Genomic DNA, 16,185 nt, shown 5'->3' with positions numbered 1-16,185 from the left:
CAACAAAGGGGATGGTGGGGTTTAACTGCAGCAAGCCAGCTTTGACTCGGTGGCTATCCTGAACTACGACTGCAATGTAACTCTTTTGAGGTGGCGCACACGAGTCCACATATTCACCATATCAATACACCACTATGGATCCGCTCCCGGCTCCCTACGAGAACGCCATCCATGGCACTCACGCTTATCTTGCGTATTTTGGAGTATCCACTTTCACTTGTCTATGAACTGATATAAGCAACCCAGAAGTCGTTTTCCGCGGACACGGCTATTCGAATAGATGATATTAACCCTGCAGGGGTGTACTTCTTCATACATGTTTCCACCACTTAGCGTCTGCACACGACATGTGCTCGGCAGACTTCAAGCGAAAGCCGACGTGGGTGTAGACCACGACCTACCTAAACACTCAAGTCTCTAGTCCAGGTTTATCGCCTATTCGGGTTCCATCCATGAGGAGATCCGGCCGGAGTTTCGCTCACAGCCCAAAACGATGTGAACAGGGTTCCGTGACACCAAACGGGCGCCCGGTATACCCGGCCACGTGCCTACCGCATCACAGCCCACCCCTACGGTCAGCGATGTCCACGGCCTCCAGCATACTACAAACACCAGAAACTACTTGCAACTCCTGGACAGAGGACAAGGGTGAATAAGAAGTCGAGCGGGGTCATATTTCAGGGCCCAATGTATGGTAGTAGCTGAATCATGGATCACAAACACAGAACTCAGTTCCTGAGGACGGCTGCAATGAGACAACCCACCATGTACTCCTACATGGCCTCTCACCGCTACCTTTACCAAATCGTGTTCACACACTTAGCTCACGCACAGTAGGACATGTTCACACACCTCTGATTCATCCCCGATGAATCAAACCTGACTCAACTCTAAGCAGTAGCAGGCATGACAAACAAGCATGAATGAGTAGGCACAACAGGGCTCAAACAACTCCTACTCATGCTAGTGGGTTTCATCTATTTACTGTGGCAATGACAGGTCATGCAAAGGATAAAGGGGTTCAGCTACCGCAGCAGGTAACAGATGAATCGTTGTTGTCCTAATGCAGTAAAAGAGAGCAGGAGCGAGAGAGTAGGATTGTATCGGAATGAACAAGGGGGTTTGCTTGCCTGGCACTTCTGAAGATAACATTGAGTCTTCATCAGTGTCAACGATCACAACGTCGGAACATCGTCTATCGGGAGGGAACAGATACCGGCAACAAAGAAGAAATACAATCAATGCAATGCACAATATGATGCATGCTCATGACATGGCAATATGAATGTGTTTTGAGCTAATGCAACTAGCAACAGATTAAATGAAGTTGGTTTGAATACAAGATTCAAATTCAAACTTCATATGTGATTATTTAAATGACATTTATATGTTTTGTGCTAAACAGCAGCTATAAGTTGTTCTAACATGCATGAAAATGGTACAGATGGATTCCTTGAATTTTTCTGATAATTTTTCATATATAAATTATTTATTTTGGAGTTACGGTTGAATTTCTATGATTTATTGAAGTTTTAATCATTTTCTGAAATTTCCTGAATATTTAGAATTAAAATAATTCCAGAAAATGATTTATGGCGTCAGCACCACGTCACTGTGACGTCAGCAGAGTCAACTGGGCTGGCTCGGGTCAAACCTGACGTGTGGGGTCCACACGTCAGTGACACAGGAGCTAATCCCGGTCAAACCCAGCGCTGACTGGGGTTTGACCAGGGGTGGGGCCCACAGTCAGTGGCCTAGGGGGTTGGTTAGTGCGTCATTAGTGGCTAATGACAGCGCCACGTCACTGTCCACCGGAGTTCGGCCGGCGGCGACCCGAAACGCGGCGGAAGTTCACCGGGGTTGCGCTACGGGCGGCGGCTGGACGCGCGAAGGGCACCAGAGGGTAGCCCGTGCCCGTGTGCATCTAGGGGGGCCAACGGGAGGTGTGGGGGTGGCCGGGGTTCGCCGGAGTGGAGCCCGAGGCGGCGGCCGGAGCTCGGTGGTTGCGGCTGAGAGGGCTAGAGCTCGCGGGCGAGGGAGCTGAGCAGCGCAGCGGCATCTACACAGCACACGGAAGTAGTCTGCGAGCTCGGTTTGGTCGTCGGGGCTTGCTAGCGCTGGCAGTGACGAGCGCGGCGGCGAGAAGCTCTCGGTGATGGCGGGAATCGAGCTAGCGAACCAAATCCACCACGGGGTATGAGGGGAAAGGGAGAGGGGCTCACAGGGAGTCGTATGAAGAAGACGGCGAGCTCAGGGAGGCCCTGTGGACGACGAATCGGGTGGCGGCATCCGGCGGCCGTGGTCGGGGAAGAAGGGTCACGGCGTCGTCTTGGGGTCCTCCGGCCTTGCGTGGGTCGGCGGAGAGGTGCTCGGGTTCTAGGCGGAGCTCGTGGGCTGGTCAGAGAAGCGAGGGGGCGGCGGTGGCCGTGGCAGCAGCAAGCGGCGGCGACGGTCGCTCTCGGGTGCGTGCGAGAGAAAGAACAGAGGAGGAGATGGGGACGAGGGAGTGAGCGGGAGGGTTCCAGGGGTCGAGGCGGCGCCGAGGAGAAGGCGCGAGGCGTCGTGGTGGCCTCAGGCGATGCAGACGAGCAGGGTGGTGGCGTGGCGAGCTCGGGCGCGTGCACCGAGTCCCTCCTCTGCCTACTGGCGCGAGGAGGAAGGCGACAGGGAGGAGGAGGTGGGCTGGGCCGCACAGTGCTGGACCAGCACAGGAGCTGGGCCGGCTCTGGTGGGCTGCACGGGTGAGGCCGGGTAACTTCCTTCTCTCTCTTTCCATTTCTGTTTTTATTTATCTATTTTGTTCTGTGTTGTTTTAGTTTAGTAAAATACTAAACCATTTTATAAAATCCTGAAAATAGTTATGTGGGTAGAGTTAAAATATACCAAACCACATAAAATGTTCCAGTAATTATTGGACATATATTATTTATATATCAAATATATATCCAATGCAAATAGCTATTTATTTAATTCAAAGGCCCAAAATAATTAACTCTGAGATACCAAAAATATTGTTTTGAGTTTTACCTCTTTGCAATATTTTCAGAGACTAAGAGGAACATTTTCTTGGACTTCTTTGAGGAGATTTTAATGTTGATCATTTTTAGAAGGTTTCTGAGGCTTTGAAAATTCCTCAATTCAAATTTCGAAAATATAGACATGATGCACACATGAAGCTAGCCTAGAGCACTACCAGCAGCTAGGGATGTGACAGAAAACCTACCGATCGAGTAAAAGGTCGAAAGCCTACCGATGAGTAAAAGGTCGAGTAAAAAGTCGAGTGAAAACCTACCGATCGAGTAAAAGGTCGAGTGAAAACTGGTCGATCAAGTAAAAAATTGTCTTCCGACTGAAAATGTGGTCATCATCCGAGTGAAAGATTGTCTTCCGAGTGAAAATATAGTCATCCGAGTGAAAAGGTCCAGTCGAGTGAAAGACTCTAATATCCGAGTGGATGAGCTCAAATCCGAGTGAAACTGAACATGTGCCCAAAAGTTTATCAAGATAATCTCGGATGAAGAAGTGTTCAATACAGAAGTTGTGCGTATCATCAAGATGGTAAACTTTGGTTTTGGAGTCATCGTCATCAGAGATAGTATATGACCTGCAAATTCACTACAACACTCGGATAATTCAGTCTACCGCAAGACCGAGTCCGACTGGAAGGTAAAAACAACCTCGAAAAGTATTCAAGATGGCTTTATTTGAAAAAGTGGTCAACATGAGAGTTGTTCGTATCATCGAGGCGCACAAGTTTGATGTTTGGGCCATCTTGATCGGAGGTCATATGGAGGCTCGGCGGCCTGCACAAGGAGGAAGACAGAAGTTGGGCCAGATTCAGACTGAATCCGAGTTGGAATAGAACTAGGACTCTAGGACGCGAATTGATGTAATTTTTCTTGTAAGGAAAGCCTAGATGAATCCTTTACTTGTACGGGAAGTCCAGCCGCCTCTTATATATGTTGGGGGTGACGGCCGATTGAACAACACACAATCGAACAAATCAATATACTACTTTTTCCTGTCTACTTTTTATCTCTCCACCGTTTTTCTCTCTCGTTCTTCGCTATTCTTCGTGTTTGAGAGCTGCGAATCCCGAGGCTCTAGGGGCGAGCGAATCGACCTAGGGCAGCCCATAGCCGCCGCAATCCCTGACGGGGTCCCTCCCGGGTGCGCGGGGTTTCGGGTCTGCAAAAGCACCCGCCGACTGTCTTGCGTATCGCGCTGTTGGTCGGGTCTCCTTCGACGTGAGCTGCGGTGCATCACCCCCGGCGTCGAGGGTACACGTGACGTGTTCGTGTGTCAACACTCTGCTCAAATCCGTGAGCGCGACGCGACACCCTAGAGGAAAATGCATTCGGCTGACCCCAGTGCCAAGATGATGAGGCTCCCGCCAGCGGCGATGCCTGTTGTAGATCCCGCACCCAGCAGCGCGGGGAGAAGCGGCGACCCCGCCCCCACCGGATCCCAGGAACCCGTAGAATCTCGGGTGGACCACATCAGCGATCTCCCGGACGCCGTCCTTGAGGAGATCATCTCGCTTCTCCCCACCAAGGATTGCTGCCACACCCAAGTCCTCTCAATTCGGTGGCGCCCTCTATGGCGCGCCGTGCCCTTTAATCTCGATTGTCGTCAGCTATCTCTCTTTAATGATTTTGAAATCCCCAGAGCCATCATCTCCTCCCACCAGGGCTCCGTTCAAAGCCTCTGCATCCAATCATGCTACCTGAGCAAACATACCATGCCCTGCACGGTGGACGCCTGGCTGAAATCCCCTGAATTCACAGAACTACAGCTGCTTGAGTTCTACTATTCCCCTGGAAATCACATACCACATACTGAATGCCATGAACTTGTGCCCTCGGCACCGATGTCCATCTCGCGGTTTTCCTCCTCTCTCCACACCGCCACCTTTGCGCTGTGTTACCTACCATACAATCTGGTACTAAACCTTCGACTCCCATTTCTCAAGAAACTTTCACTTGTGCGGGTTCATATATCGGAGGCCTCATTGCACAGCATCATCCACTCCAGTTGCCCTGCGTTGGAGTGCTTGGTGCTTGTTTTCACAGTTAGAATCGGTTATCTCCAAATAAAGTCGCCTAACCTTGGAAGAATTGGAATTTCTTTTGACGGAAGGCAGCTCATCATCCAAGATGCCCCTTCACTTCAAAGGTCGATCCTTGATTCTAGTTATTCACCGTTGCAAATAACCGTCCTCTCTGCGCCTAAACTGGAGACCTTGGGTGTAATACATGATCTCTGTGCTCATTTCAATATGGTGTTTGGCTCCACAGTTCTTCAAGTACTTTATGTTATCATCTACACTTGTAACCATAAGCTGCATTTTAAATTTCTGCGCATAATTTATATATCATCTTGGAGTACACATTTTGTACTAATATTATGTTCTTTGCTCAATGAAGAGTTTCTCCATGGATGGCCTATCAATGGTGCTGGATTCTGTCAAGATCTTATATATCCAAATGAATAGTTTTGATCTGAACAAGATTATTGGCTTGCTGCAATGCTTTCCATGTCTGGAGAAGTTGTATATAAAGGTGATAATTTCACGCACATTGGAAGCACGCATATATTGTACTAGAATTAACTATTTAGCTATTGCTCTTTCGACACTCTTCTTTTAGACCTTAACTGTTTTCAATCTTCATTTGTATTTAGTGAAAGTGCGTTATATCGACTAGAGGGGGGGTGAATAGGCGATTTTTATGAATTCTTCACTGAGGAATTTGCTGATGAGGAAATTCCTTAGCGAAGAACTACTTGCAGCGGAATAAGTACTCAGAAGTAAACATAACAGGATACAAACATAGTCATCATGAGAAATGAAGACAGGCACAGAGTACAGAAAGCGTATACACAGGATAACAAGATGAAGACAAACAGACTAAAGAAATTGAACTGAGGAATTTGTGAAAGTCTTCAGTTAAAGTCTTCAAGCACATATATGAACAACATACAACACGGACATGAGGAAATGAAAGAGTTGAGGAAATAGAACCAGTTAGTTGGTGAAGACAATGATTTGGTAAACCAGTTCCAACTGCTGTCTCAGTTGTACGTCTGGTTGGAGCGGCTGAGTATTTAAACTCGAGGACACGCAGTCCCGGACACCCAGTCTCTGAGCCGCAACTCAGGACACCCAGTCCTCACCGTATTCTCCTTGAACTAAGACCACGCAGGTCTCGTCCAATCACTTGTGGTAAGTCTTCAGGTGACTTCCAAACCTTCACAGACTTGGTCACTCGGCGATCCACAATTCCTCTTGGATGCTCTAGACCTTGACGCCTAACCGTCTGGAAGAAGCACAATCTTCAAAGGTAACAAGCGTCGGATCCATGCAGGATCAATTTCTTCAGTGATGCTCAATCACTTTGGGTTTGTGGGGGTTTGGTTTTGGGTTTTCCTCACTTGATGATTTTCGCTCAAAGTCCTCGGAGGATGGGTTGCTCTCAAATGACAAGTGTCAAGTTCTCTCGGAGCAACCAACCAACTAGTGGTTGTAGGGGGCGGCTATTTATAGCCTAGGGAGCAGCCCGACATGACAAGACATAAATGCCCTTCAATGATATGACCGTTAGGTGGACAGGATATTTTGGACAGCTGGCGAGCAGCACAGCAACGGTCGGAAATTTGACTCTCAAATTCCTCAGGGCTATCATGTTCCTCACTGTGTAGGCAATTTGCACTGGCAAATTCCTAACTCCTCAGTCAGTGCAAAGTCCTCAGTGACCAGAAGAACTGCGTCTCTATCACTAAAGAATTTGACTGAACTGTATGAGATTTCCAATGGCTTCACTCGAAGGGATTGGTAGGTGTAGGATTTTGAGTTGAGCATCACATGGAAATTTTTCCTTAGTATTTCCTCGACCCCCTTTAATAGTACGGTGTTTCCTATGACTCAAGAAAGAGAAAATGAAACTACGAAAACAAAGTCTTCACGCTTCATGTTCCTCAAGTGAATACCAAGTCTTCAAGGTCACACCAATTTCTTCACTTTCAAAGTCTTCAGAAAGTCTTCAGAATATCAAAGTCTTCAGTCGAAGAACTTCATTTTTAGGGGTCGACTTTCTCTGTAAATATCAAACTCCTCATAGACTTATAGACCTGTGTACACTCACAAACGCATCAGTTACTTAACCTATAAGTCTTCAATACACCAAAATCACTAAGGGGCACTAGATGCACTTACAATCTCCCCCTTTTTGGTGATTGATGACAACATAGGTTAAGTTTTCAACGGGGAAAACATATGAAGTGTAAATACTGATATTGAGGAATTTGATTGCAAGATATAGAAGAACCCCCCCTGAATATGTGCATAGTGAGGAATTTGCTTTTGAGGCAATGCACATTTGAAGAATTGGATCATGGAGACCTCCCCCTATATCTTGTAATTCATACACGCATTTGATATATAATATGAAGAATTTGAAATGCATGATGAAATATGGTGCCTGATGAGATTCAGCATGCGTGCAATAATATTAACAAGGAATAAGCATGCAGAATAGCACATCAAAAGTATCAGAGCTCAGTGTATCAAAAGCATCAGAGCACGACCAAGAGTATCAAGGCACCATCGGATTTAAGATTACAACTCGATCCAATAAAAGTTTCGGAAGAACGAGAGTTGTAATTTAACAAAACACCCATAATATAAACCCGCTTGAAGACTAACTCAGATTTCTCCCCCTTTGTCATCAAATGACCAAAAGGATCGAAACTGAGAACTAACGCCCCTAAAGAATTTCAAGTCGATGGAGGAGCGCCAGCATTGTCGGGGTTTGTCGTTGAAGTAGGTCTTGCCGCAGTGTCGTCCAAATCTTCATGTTCATCAGTTTCACGCGATGAAGAATAAGAGCTGGCCACCAGATCAGGAACTTTGACTCTCTTAAATTTCTTCGGAGGTGGTGCAGACCAGTCAAATGCTTCCTGGAGACCCATATTCTTCAGTTCTTCCGCGAAATATACATGAGTAAGAACAGCCCAGGTGCGGTTGAGGGTTTCATGAAGGTGATACTGATTTTTCTTCACTGCATTATGGGTTGAGGTCATGTTGTGAAGAATTGCAGCAAATTGACGCTTCACCCATTTGTGATTGCGATCAACCTTCTGATGAAGACTGAGGAGTAACTCACGGTCAGTCATCACCCTGGGTGCTGTGGCTTGAGGATTTTGCTTAGCTGAGGTATTTGCGGCAGTGTCATGTGTTGCAGAATCGTCATTGGTGGAGTAAGATGTAGCTAGACGGAATTGACCATCCAATGGACGAGTGCCTTCATCGATCACAGCAGCTGCCTTGCCCTTATCATTAGATGATGAAACTGGTCGCTTGAGGACTTCAATGGGCGGCAAGTAGCTACCATGGTTCAGAGTGTCAGCCTTGTAATTCAGTGAAGATCTTTCCCTTATGAATCTCATAATCCAAGGCGCATAGGGCTTCAGCTCAAAAGGTGACATTGCAACATTAGCCAGAGTCCTCATGAAGAAATCATGGAAGTTGACGGGAACGCCATGAATGATGTTGAAAAGCATGTTCTTCATGATGCCAACGACGTCTTCATCATTTGAGTCGTGGCCTTTGATAGGACTCATTGTCTTCATCAGGATTCGATAGACTGTCCGAGGCACATACAGCAGTTCCTTGACGAGGAATTTGGTTCGAGGGGCCTGCCCTGGCTTCAAAGGCTTCATGAGCACTTGCATATAATGATCTGTCAGTTCACGGTCATTGTAGATGCAACGTGCACTGTCATGGGGAGGATCAAGAGGAAGGACACGAAGCAATTCAGTTGCTGGTGCCTTGTAGTGAGTGTTTTCTGTCATCCAATCCAGCACCCATGAATTGACATCTTCAGCATCTCCGGTGATATGCAAGGTGGCATAGAACTGAAGAATGAGTTCTTCATTCCAATCACAGATATCTATGCAGAAATTCAGTAGTCCTGCATCGTGAATAACTCGGAGAACTAGCTCAAAGCACGGCAGAGATTCCATATCCACATGAGGTATATGCTCATGATCGAAGATTTTTTTCCTTGTCAAAGAGCACTGAGGAATAGAAGTTGGCTTGAGTAGCAGTCCAGAAACGTCTTTTCCTTATGCGAGCAGAGTCATATGGATTGTAATCAGTGAAGAACACATGCTCAGAAAAGAAGTCTTTAGCCTTGAATTTTTGCTTGCTCGAGAACGGATTCTTCGGTTTGGGCAGAGGGGTGTCAGTGATTTGCAGCACAACCTCAGGAATCGCGATCTCAGGTGCTTCAGGCTGAGGAATTTCTGGTTCCTCTTCTTGTGCAGTTTGAGGATCAGCAGTAGGTTCTTCAGCACTAGCGGCTGGAATTTCTTCATGAACAGACGATGTGGGATGAGTTTCTTCAGAGCCCAATTGAACAGTTGTAGCCGGGGACTGAGGAGTTTGTTGAATGGGGGTGAAGAGAGGAGTATTGGGATGCTGACTTTCCCAAAAGTCATTGTTCATCACTGGTGTAGTGCACCCAATATCCACGTCTTCTTCTTCTTTTTCAATTTCCTCAACACCAGCCTCTTCAGCTGTGAACTGAGGCATAGGTGAGGAAACGACTGGCGTTGAAGGGAATGCTTCCACTTCAATTTCTTCATCAAACTGTTCTGAGGTAGCAACAGAATGATTTTCTTCATCAGATCCACTTGGGATCTTGTAGTCTTCTCCATAAGGAACAATCTCCTTAGATGACATGGAGGAAATGGGAACGACATCAATGGGATTTTCAAGCGAGCTGGTCATTGGCTTCATTTTCTTCGCGGCCGAAGAATTTGACGCAGCTGATGCCTTCCTTTTCTTCACTGCAGCTCGCTCTGCAGCCTTGGTCTTCTTCACTTCATAGGCAGAAGGAAGAATTGGAGTTGGTGTTGGCGTAGGAGGAGCTGAGGATTGTGGTTCAGTTTCTTCAGGCGCAACTAGTGCAGTTGCCCTGATCTCTTCAGTTTCTTCAGGCACACCACTAGTGGGTGCCCTGGGAATTTCTTCAGCGGCTGGAATGGAGTCATCAGCCCTGGAACTTGTATTCTCATCAGCAGGCTGAAAGTCATCAGCAGTGCTGGCATGTTCTTCAGCAGGCTGAGCAGAGTCTGTAGCCTGAGGATTTTCTTGTTGCGATGGGGTTGCAACAGTTGTCATTTTCTTCGTCAAATTGACGAATCTCACTTTGGCTCCTTGCCAATCAGCATTGTATGCATCAAAATCCTTGCTGAGGGCTTGGATCTCAGATTGAGCCTTGAGAAGTTCTTCAGGAGTCAGTCTAATGATGTTCTTCTTCAGAAGCTTCTCCTTTCTAGCTTGTGCTCTCTTGATCTCACGAGCCTTTTCAAATTTCCATTTCTCTTCAGCGATGAAATGGGTCAGCATATGACTTTGACCAGGAGTCAGAGGCAGATCAGGCATTGGAGTGTTTGGATCCTGATGCCATAAGTCGATGAAGTCAAGGATCTTCTTCGGATCCAAAAGCAGAGGCACAGGTGTTCCTTTGGCTCTAGCGGCCTTTGCTTGTCTGTCTCTGATGATTTCTGCAAGTTCTTCATTAGAAGCCTCGTCATCAGAGGGCACGTGGAAAGCAACCTGTTTCTTTCTTGGACTTGGCCGAGGACCGCGTCCAGCTGTTGCTTTTGTCTTCAGCAGAGTGGGGCCTGATGAGGACATTGGTGCAGCTGAGCAACTTGCTGAGACACCAGAAGCAATCGAGAAACCCTCAGTCCTTTGACATGTAGCCAAATGCACAGGAGTTGAGGACTTGGAGGGAGCTGCTGAGGACATTGGTGGAGCAGCAGAACTCTGAGGAATTTGCCGTGAGGGCGCGGCTGAGGAACTGGGCCGTGAGGGCGCTGACGGTGAAGCACTTGGCTTGCGAGCAGGCTTCTTCGGCATTGATTTCCTCAGCTTGACCGAGGTCTCAGCGGCAACAGCAGCAGCAGAATCCTCATTGAATTTCCTCACTGCCTCCTTGGCTTGTCTTGCCAGTTTTGCTTGACGCCTAGACCATTCTTCAGGAAAGTCCTCACCACGCTTGATGCTGGTGGGATCAGCGACTTGGCCAGGTGCCAATGGAGCTCTTGGGCATGGAGGGTTTAAGGCGAATTTCTTCATGTACTTTGGAGTAACATAGCAATATTCCCTCCATTATCGTGCCCATCTTCGTTCTATCCACTGAATGCGCACTTTGCGCTGATTTTTGTTCTCTTTGCCAAATTTGGCTTCATCAGGTGTGCAATAATCTTTGTATATTTCATCAGGGATCTCGAAGGCAGTCATGACCTCCGGTTTCTTTCCTCCTTTCTGCGGTCTCTTTCCTTCTGCCATTTTCTTTAGATGAGGAATTTGAACAATTGAACACTCTGAAGAAGTATGCAGTTTTTCTTCGAGGAAAGCTGCAAATGAGTTAAGTTGATGAGAACCTAGTGATTCAGCAACGGACATGAGTACCTGTGAATAGAGTGTAGGTGCGAAGAATTTGGAGAGGTCATATGTGTTCTCAGAAGGTTTTTTGAAAAGACAAGTTTTGAGGAATTTGACCAGTTGAGCCTTGAGGAATTTCACTAAGCGTTCTTGTCTTAGGTTCCAGAGTTGTACAGATCGAAAATCCGCATAATTGAGGAATCTTGAAGAAATGAGTGCTTAGAGAGATGGATCAAGAGCACACAGTGTGTGAGGTATTCATATGTGAAGATTTGAAGAATAAAACACCTTTGAAGATTTTCAGAAAAGTTTGAGAATCAAAGCGAGTAATAAAAGTGACTTTTAATTACCCGAACTGAAGAACACGACGAACAGAGATGAACCATGGTGAAGTTCGTCAAGTTAGATCTCCCACGCCCTAATTGGCAGAGGGAGACAGCTACAGCGGCGGTAGAGTGAAGATTTCCGCAGCCGGCGCGAGTACGACGGTGACGAGGTCGAGGCAGTGAAGCTCTTCCTCACCGACGGCGATGGAATAGCGGCGGCGCTAGGGTTTGAGGAGAGCTCGAGCGAGAGACAGCGACCGAGCGGAGTAAATGAAGTAAGGAAGGGAGAGGGGTATTTATAGCCACGGTAAAAACTGTTCGCCCGAAGATTTTGGGACGAACATGCCCCTGCCTTTTCTTCTTCACGCGACATGTGTCACCCACGTACTGTGCAGATGAGATCGTGTAAGATCGTGGGTGAATAAAATAATGCATCATGGGATGTGGAACGGTTTGAGCGGTAAAACCGAAAATCTGGATAAGATTTGTTTTAAAATTTCGTTCGCAATTTCTTCAGCTGACAAGGACACAGTGAAGATTTTGAACGAGTTTCAATCAGAACGCACATGAAGAATTTGTGAATAGATTGGGTTGAGTATAGCATAGAGGGGAAAGGGTCCAATCACATTCACTTAGCAGAAATCGCAACTTGAAGAAATAGCAATAAGTGAGTGCTGTAGAGGACATGAACTCATATATATATATAGCCAATGAAAAAAAAATGACGGAACGAGTGAAGATTTTGCAAAGTTGAAGAATTTGAAAAACTGAAGAATTTCAAAAATGAGGAAAAACTCAAATTGAAGATTTTCAACTTTTGTGGTGGCGTGACCCACCGTATAAGAATGATGATTTCAGACACCGCGTGCAATTGTCGTAGGGTTCTGAGAATCAAATTCTTCATTAATTTCTTCACACTTAGAGTGTTATTCTTCATTGATTGAAGAAAAACGTTTCTTCATGTGTTGCACATCTAAGTCATCAATTTTGCATAAGGGTTAGGATGTGTGTCCTTTTCAAAGAACATTCGAAGAATATGCTTCACAGCCTTATGGTGTGATTCCTTCGGTGCAGCTTGAAATCGGGCACACATGCAAACACTAAGCATTATATCTGGCCTAGATGCACATAAGTACAATAAGGAACCAATCATGGAGCGGTATACCTTGTGATCAAAGTCAATACCATTTTCATCAGTGCATAGATGGCCATTTGTGGGCATAGGAATTTTGACGCCTTTGCAATCTTGCATGCCGAATTTCCTCAGTACATCTTTGAGGTATTTCTCCTGAGATATGAATATGCCATTGCGCTGCTGACGAATTTGAAGACCTAAGAAGAATTTCAAATCTCCCATCATAGACATTTGATATTCTTCACTCATCATATAGGCAAATTCATCACTATAACGTTGGTTAGTACAGCCAAAGATAATATCATCAACATATATTTGGCACACAAACAGTTCACCATCATATGATTTAGTAAAAAGAGTAGGGTCGAGTGAACCGGGTGTGAAGCCATTCTTCACGAAGAATTCCTTCAATGTATCATACCACGCCCGAGGGGCTTGCTTGAGGCCATAGAGGGCCTTATTGAGTCTGAAGACTTTGTCAGGATTCTTTGGATCTTCAAAACCTGGGGGTTGAGCAACATATACTTCTTCCTCAAGCTTACCATTGAGGAATGCACTTTTCACATCCATTTGATATAAGATGATATCATGATGGTTAGCATAGGCAAGTAAAATGCGAATAGCCTCAAGTCTAGCAACAGGTGCAAAAGTTTCATCGAAATCAATTCCTTCAACCTGTGTGTAGCCTTGAGCTACTAGTCGTGCCTTATTCCTCACCACAAGGCCATTTTCATCTTGCTTGTTGCGGTAGATCCACTTTGTGCCAATGATATTATGCTTGCGAGGATCTGGGCGATTGACCAATTCCCAGACATTGTTCAGCTCGAACTGATGTAATTCTTCTTGCATAGCCTGAATCCACTCTGGCTTCAGAAATGCTTCATCTACCTTAGTGGGCTCTATGATAGAGACAAAAGCATAGTGCCCACAAAAGTTAGATAAATGTGATGCTTTTGAGTGTGTGAGAGGACCTGGTGCGCTAATGTCATCGATGATCTTCTCCACTTGCACTTCTTTTGCAACGCGTGGATGAGTTGGTTGTCGCTGAGGATTTTGATCAGCATTTTCTTCAGCACCATTTTCCTCATCATGTTCTTCAGGTGCATCAGCTCGACGTTCTTCATGAACAGGAATGAATTCTTCAGTAGATTCTTCAGTCGGAATGACATCCTCAGTTGCCTTGAGCTTGATAGCATCCTCAGGTGCTGGTTCATCTAACACAGAAGGTAGGTGCTCTCTTTGCGAGCCATTAGTTTCATCAAACCACACATCTACAGTGTCAACAATCTTGTGAAGAACAATGTTGAAGACTTTGTAGGTGTGCGAGTCCTTTCCGTAACCAAGCAAAAAACATTCATGTGCTTTCGGTGCAAATTTAGAGTTGTGGTGAGGATCTCTAATCCAACATTTAGCACCGAAGACTTTGAAATAACTCACATTGGGTTTCTTGTCAGTGAGGAGTTCATAGGCAGTCTTCTTGAAGAATTTTTGAAGATATACTTTGTTGATGATGTGGCAAGCAGTATCAGTTGCATCAATCCAAAAACGCTGAGGCGTTTTGTACTCATCAAGCATAGTGCGAGCCATCTCAACAAGAGTTCTGTTCTTGCGCTCCACGACGCCATTCTGCTGAGGAGTATAGGGAGCAGATAACTCATGAGTAATACCAAGTTCATCAAGATATGCATCAAGACCGGAATTCTTGAACTCAGTTCCATTGTCACTTCTGATATGCTTGATCTTCACACCAAAGTTGGTTGAAGCCCTCGAGGAAAATCGTTTGAAGACTTCCTGCACTTCATGTTTGTAAGTAACAATGTGTACCCATGTATATCGAGAATAATCATCAACATGACAAAAACATATAGAGATGCATCATTAGTGACTGCTGAATAATGATTAGGTCCGAAGAGGTCCATGTGAAGCAATTCGAATGGACGGGTAGTGGTCATGATAGTCTTCGCTGGATGCTTGGCCTTGGTCACTTTTCCGGCTTCACAGGCTCCGCATAAGTGATCCTTGAGGAATTTGACATTCTCAATGCCAATGACATGCTTCTTCTTCGCAAGCGTGTTCAAATTCCTCATGCCTGCGTGACCAAGTCGTCGATGCCATAGCCAGCCTTCTAAAGCTTTTGCAAGTAGACATACGGCTGGTTGTGGTCCTGTAGAGAAATCAACAACATACAGATCTCCTCTCCTAAAGCCTTCGAAGACTTTGGAATTGTCAGCTTCCATAATCACAACACAGCGATATTTGCCAAAGACAACAACCATATCAAGATCACAAAGCATTGAGACTGACATGAGATTGTATCCTAAGGACTCAACAAGCATGACTTTGTCCATGTGCTTATCCTTAGAGATAGCAACCTTACCAAGACCCAATACCTGACTTTTGCCTTTGTCAGCAAAGATGATATGCTTCAGAGGTGAAGGTGATAAGGGAGCATCCATCAATAGATTCTTGTCACCAGTCATGTGATTTGTACATCCACTATCGAGGACCCATTCAGTGGTTTTGGGTTGATCATCCTGCAGATGAATTAGTGTAGCTTACAATCTCATATGCTTCATCAGTGAAGAATATGATATCAAGTTCATCAGATGAATTTCATCAAGCAGTAAACAGATATAGCAGTATCAGGACGTGTGAAATGAAAGTTCATTTCATCATGATTCGCCTGCGTCCTTTCAGGCATTTTTGTCAGGTCCCCAGCAAATTCTTCAAACGTTAGAGCACGTCTGGAGACCTGACCCTGCAGAAGAGATTAGTTCTTTTTCTTCACCACCCACATCTGGAGGGGTGGCAAAGAGTTTATCATCCTGCGAGCACCATGTGAGAAAGGTGGCAAAGATGCCAAACCATTTCACTTCACATAAGAGGGGTTAGGGTAAGCATATGAATAAGCAGAGTAATTCTTCGAGGACTTATGAACATAATGGTTTGAAGAATAATGCACATATTCATAGCCCTTAGCTCTACCCTGCGAGACAGAGTTGTTAGCACGATGATAATCATATGAGGACTTTGATCCAGTTGAGGAATTTGATCCATATGAAGAATTTGGTCCATATGAAGAATTTGATCTGGGGTTCCGGTTCTTCACAGGTGGTGTCATGAGGACATTCACCTGAAGACTTTCAACACAACTTTTGGGAACCCAGATTTTCTTCATAGGAGAACTGTTCCTGCAGTTAGTGCCAACATATCTAGCAAATACTTCACCATTCTGATTTTTGGACAGTTTATAGTTGGAGTCAAATGAC

The sequence above is a fragment of the Triticum dicoccoides genome, chromosome 5B (genome assembly GCF_002162155.2).
Source record: "Triticum dicoccoides isolate Atlit2015 ecotype Zavitan chromosome 5B, WEW_v2.0, whole genome shotgun sequence".
In the NCBI taxonomy this organism is placed as follows: domain Eukaryota; kingdom Viridiplantae; phylum Streptophyta; class Magnoliopsida; order Poales; family Poaceae; genus Triticum; species Triticum dicoccoides.
Note: the sequence above shows the minus strand (reverse complement) of the source record.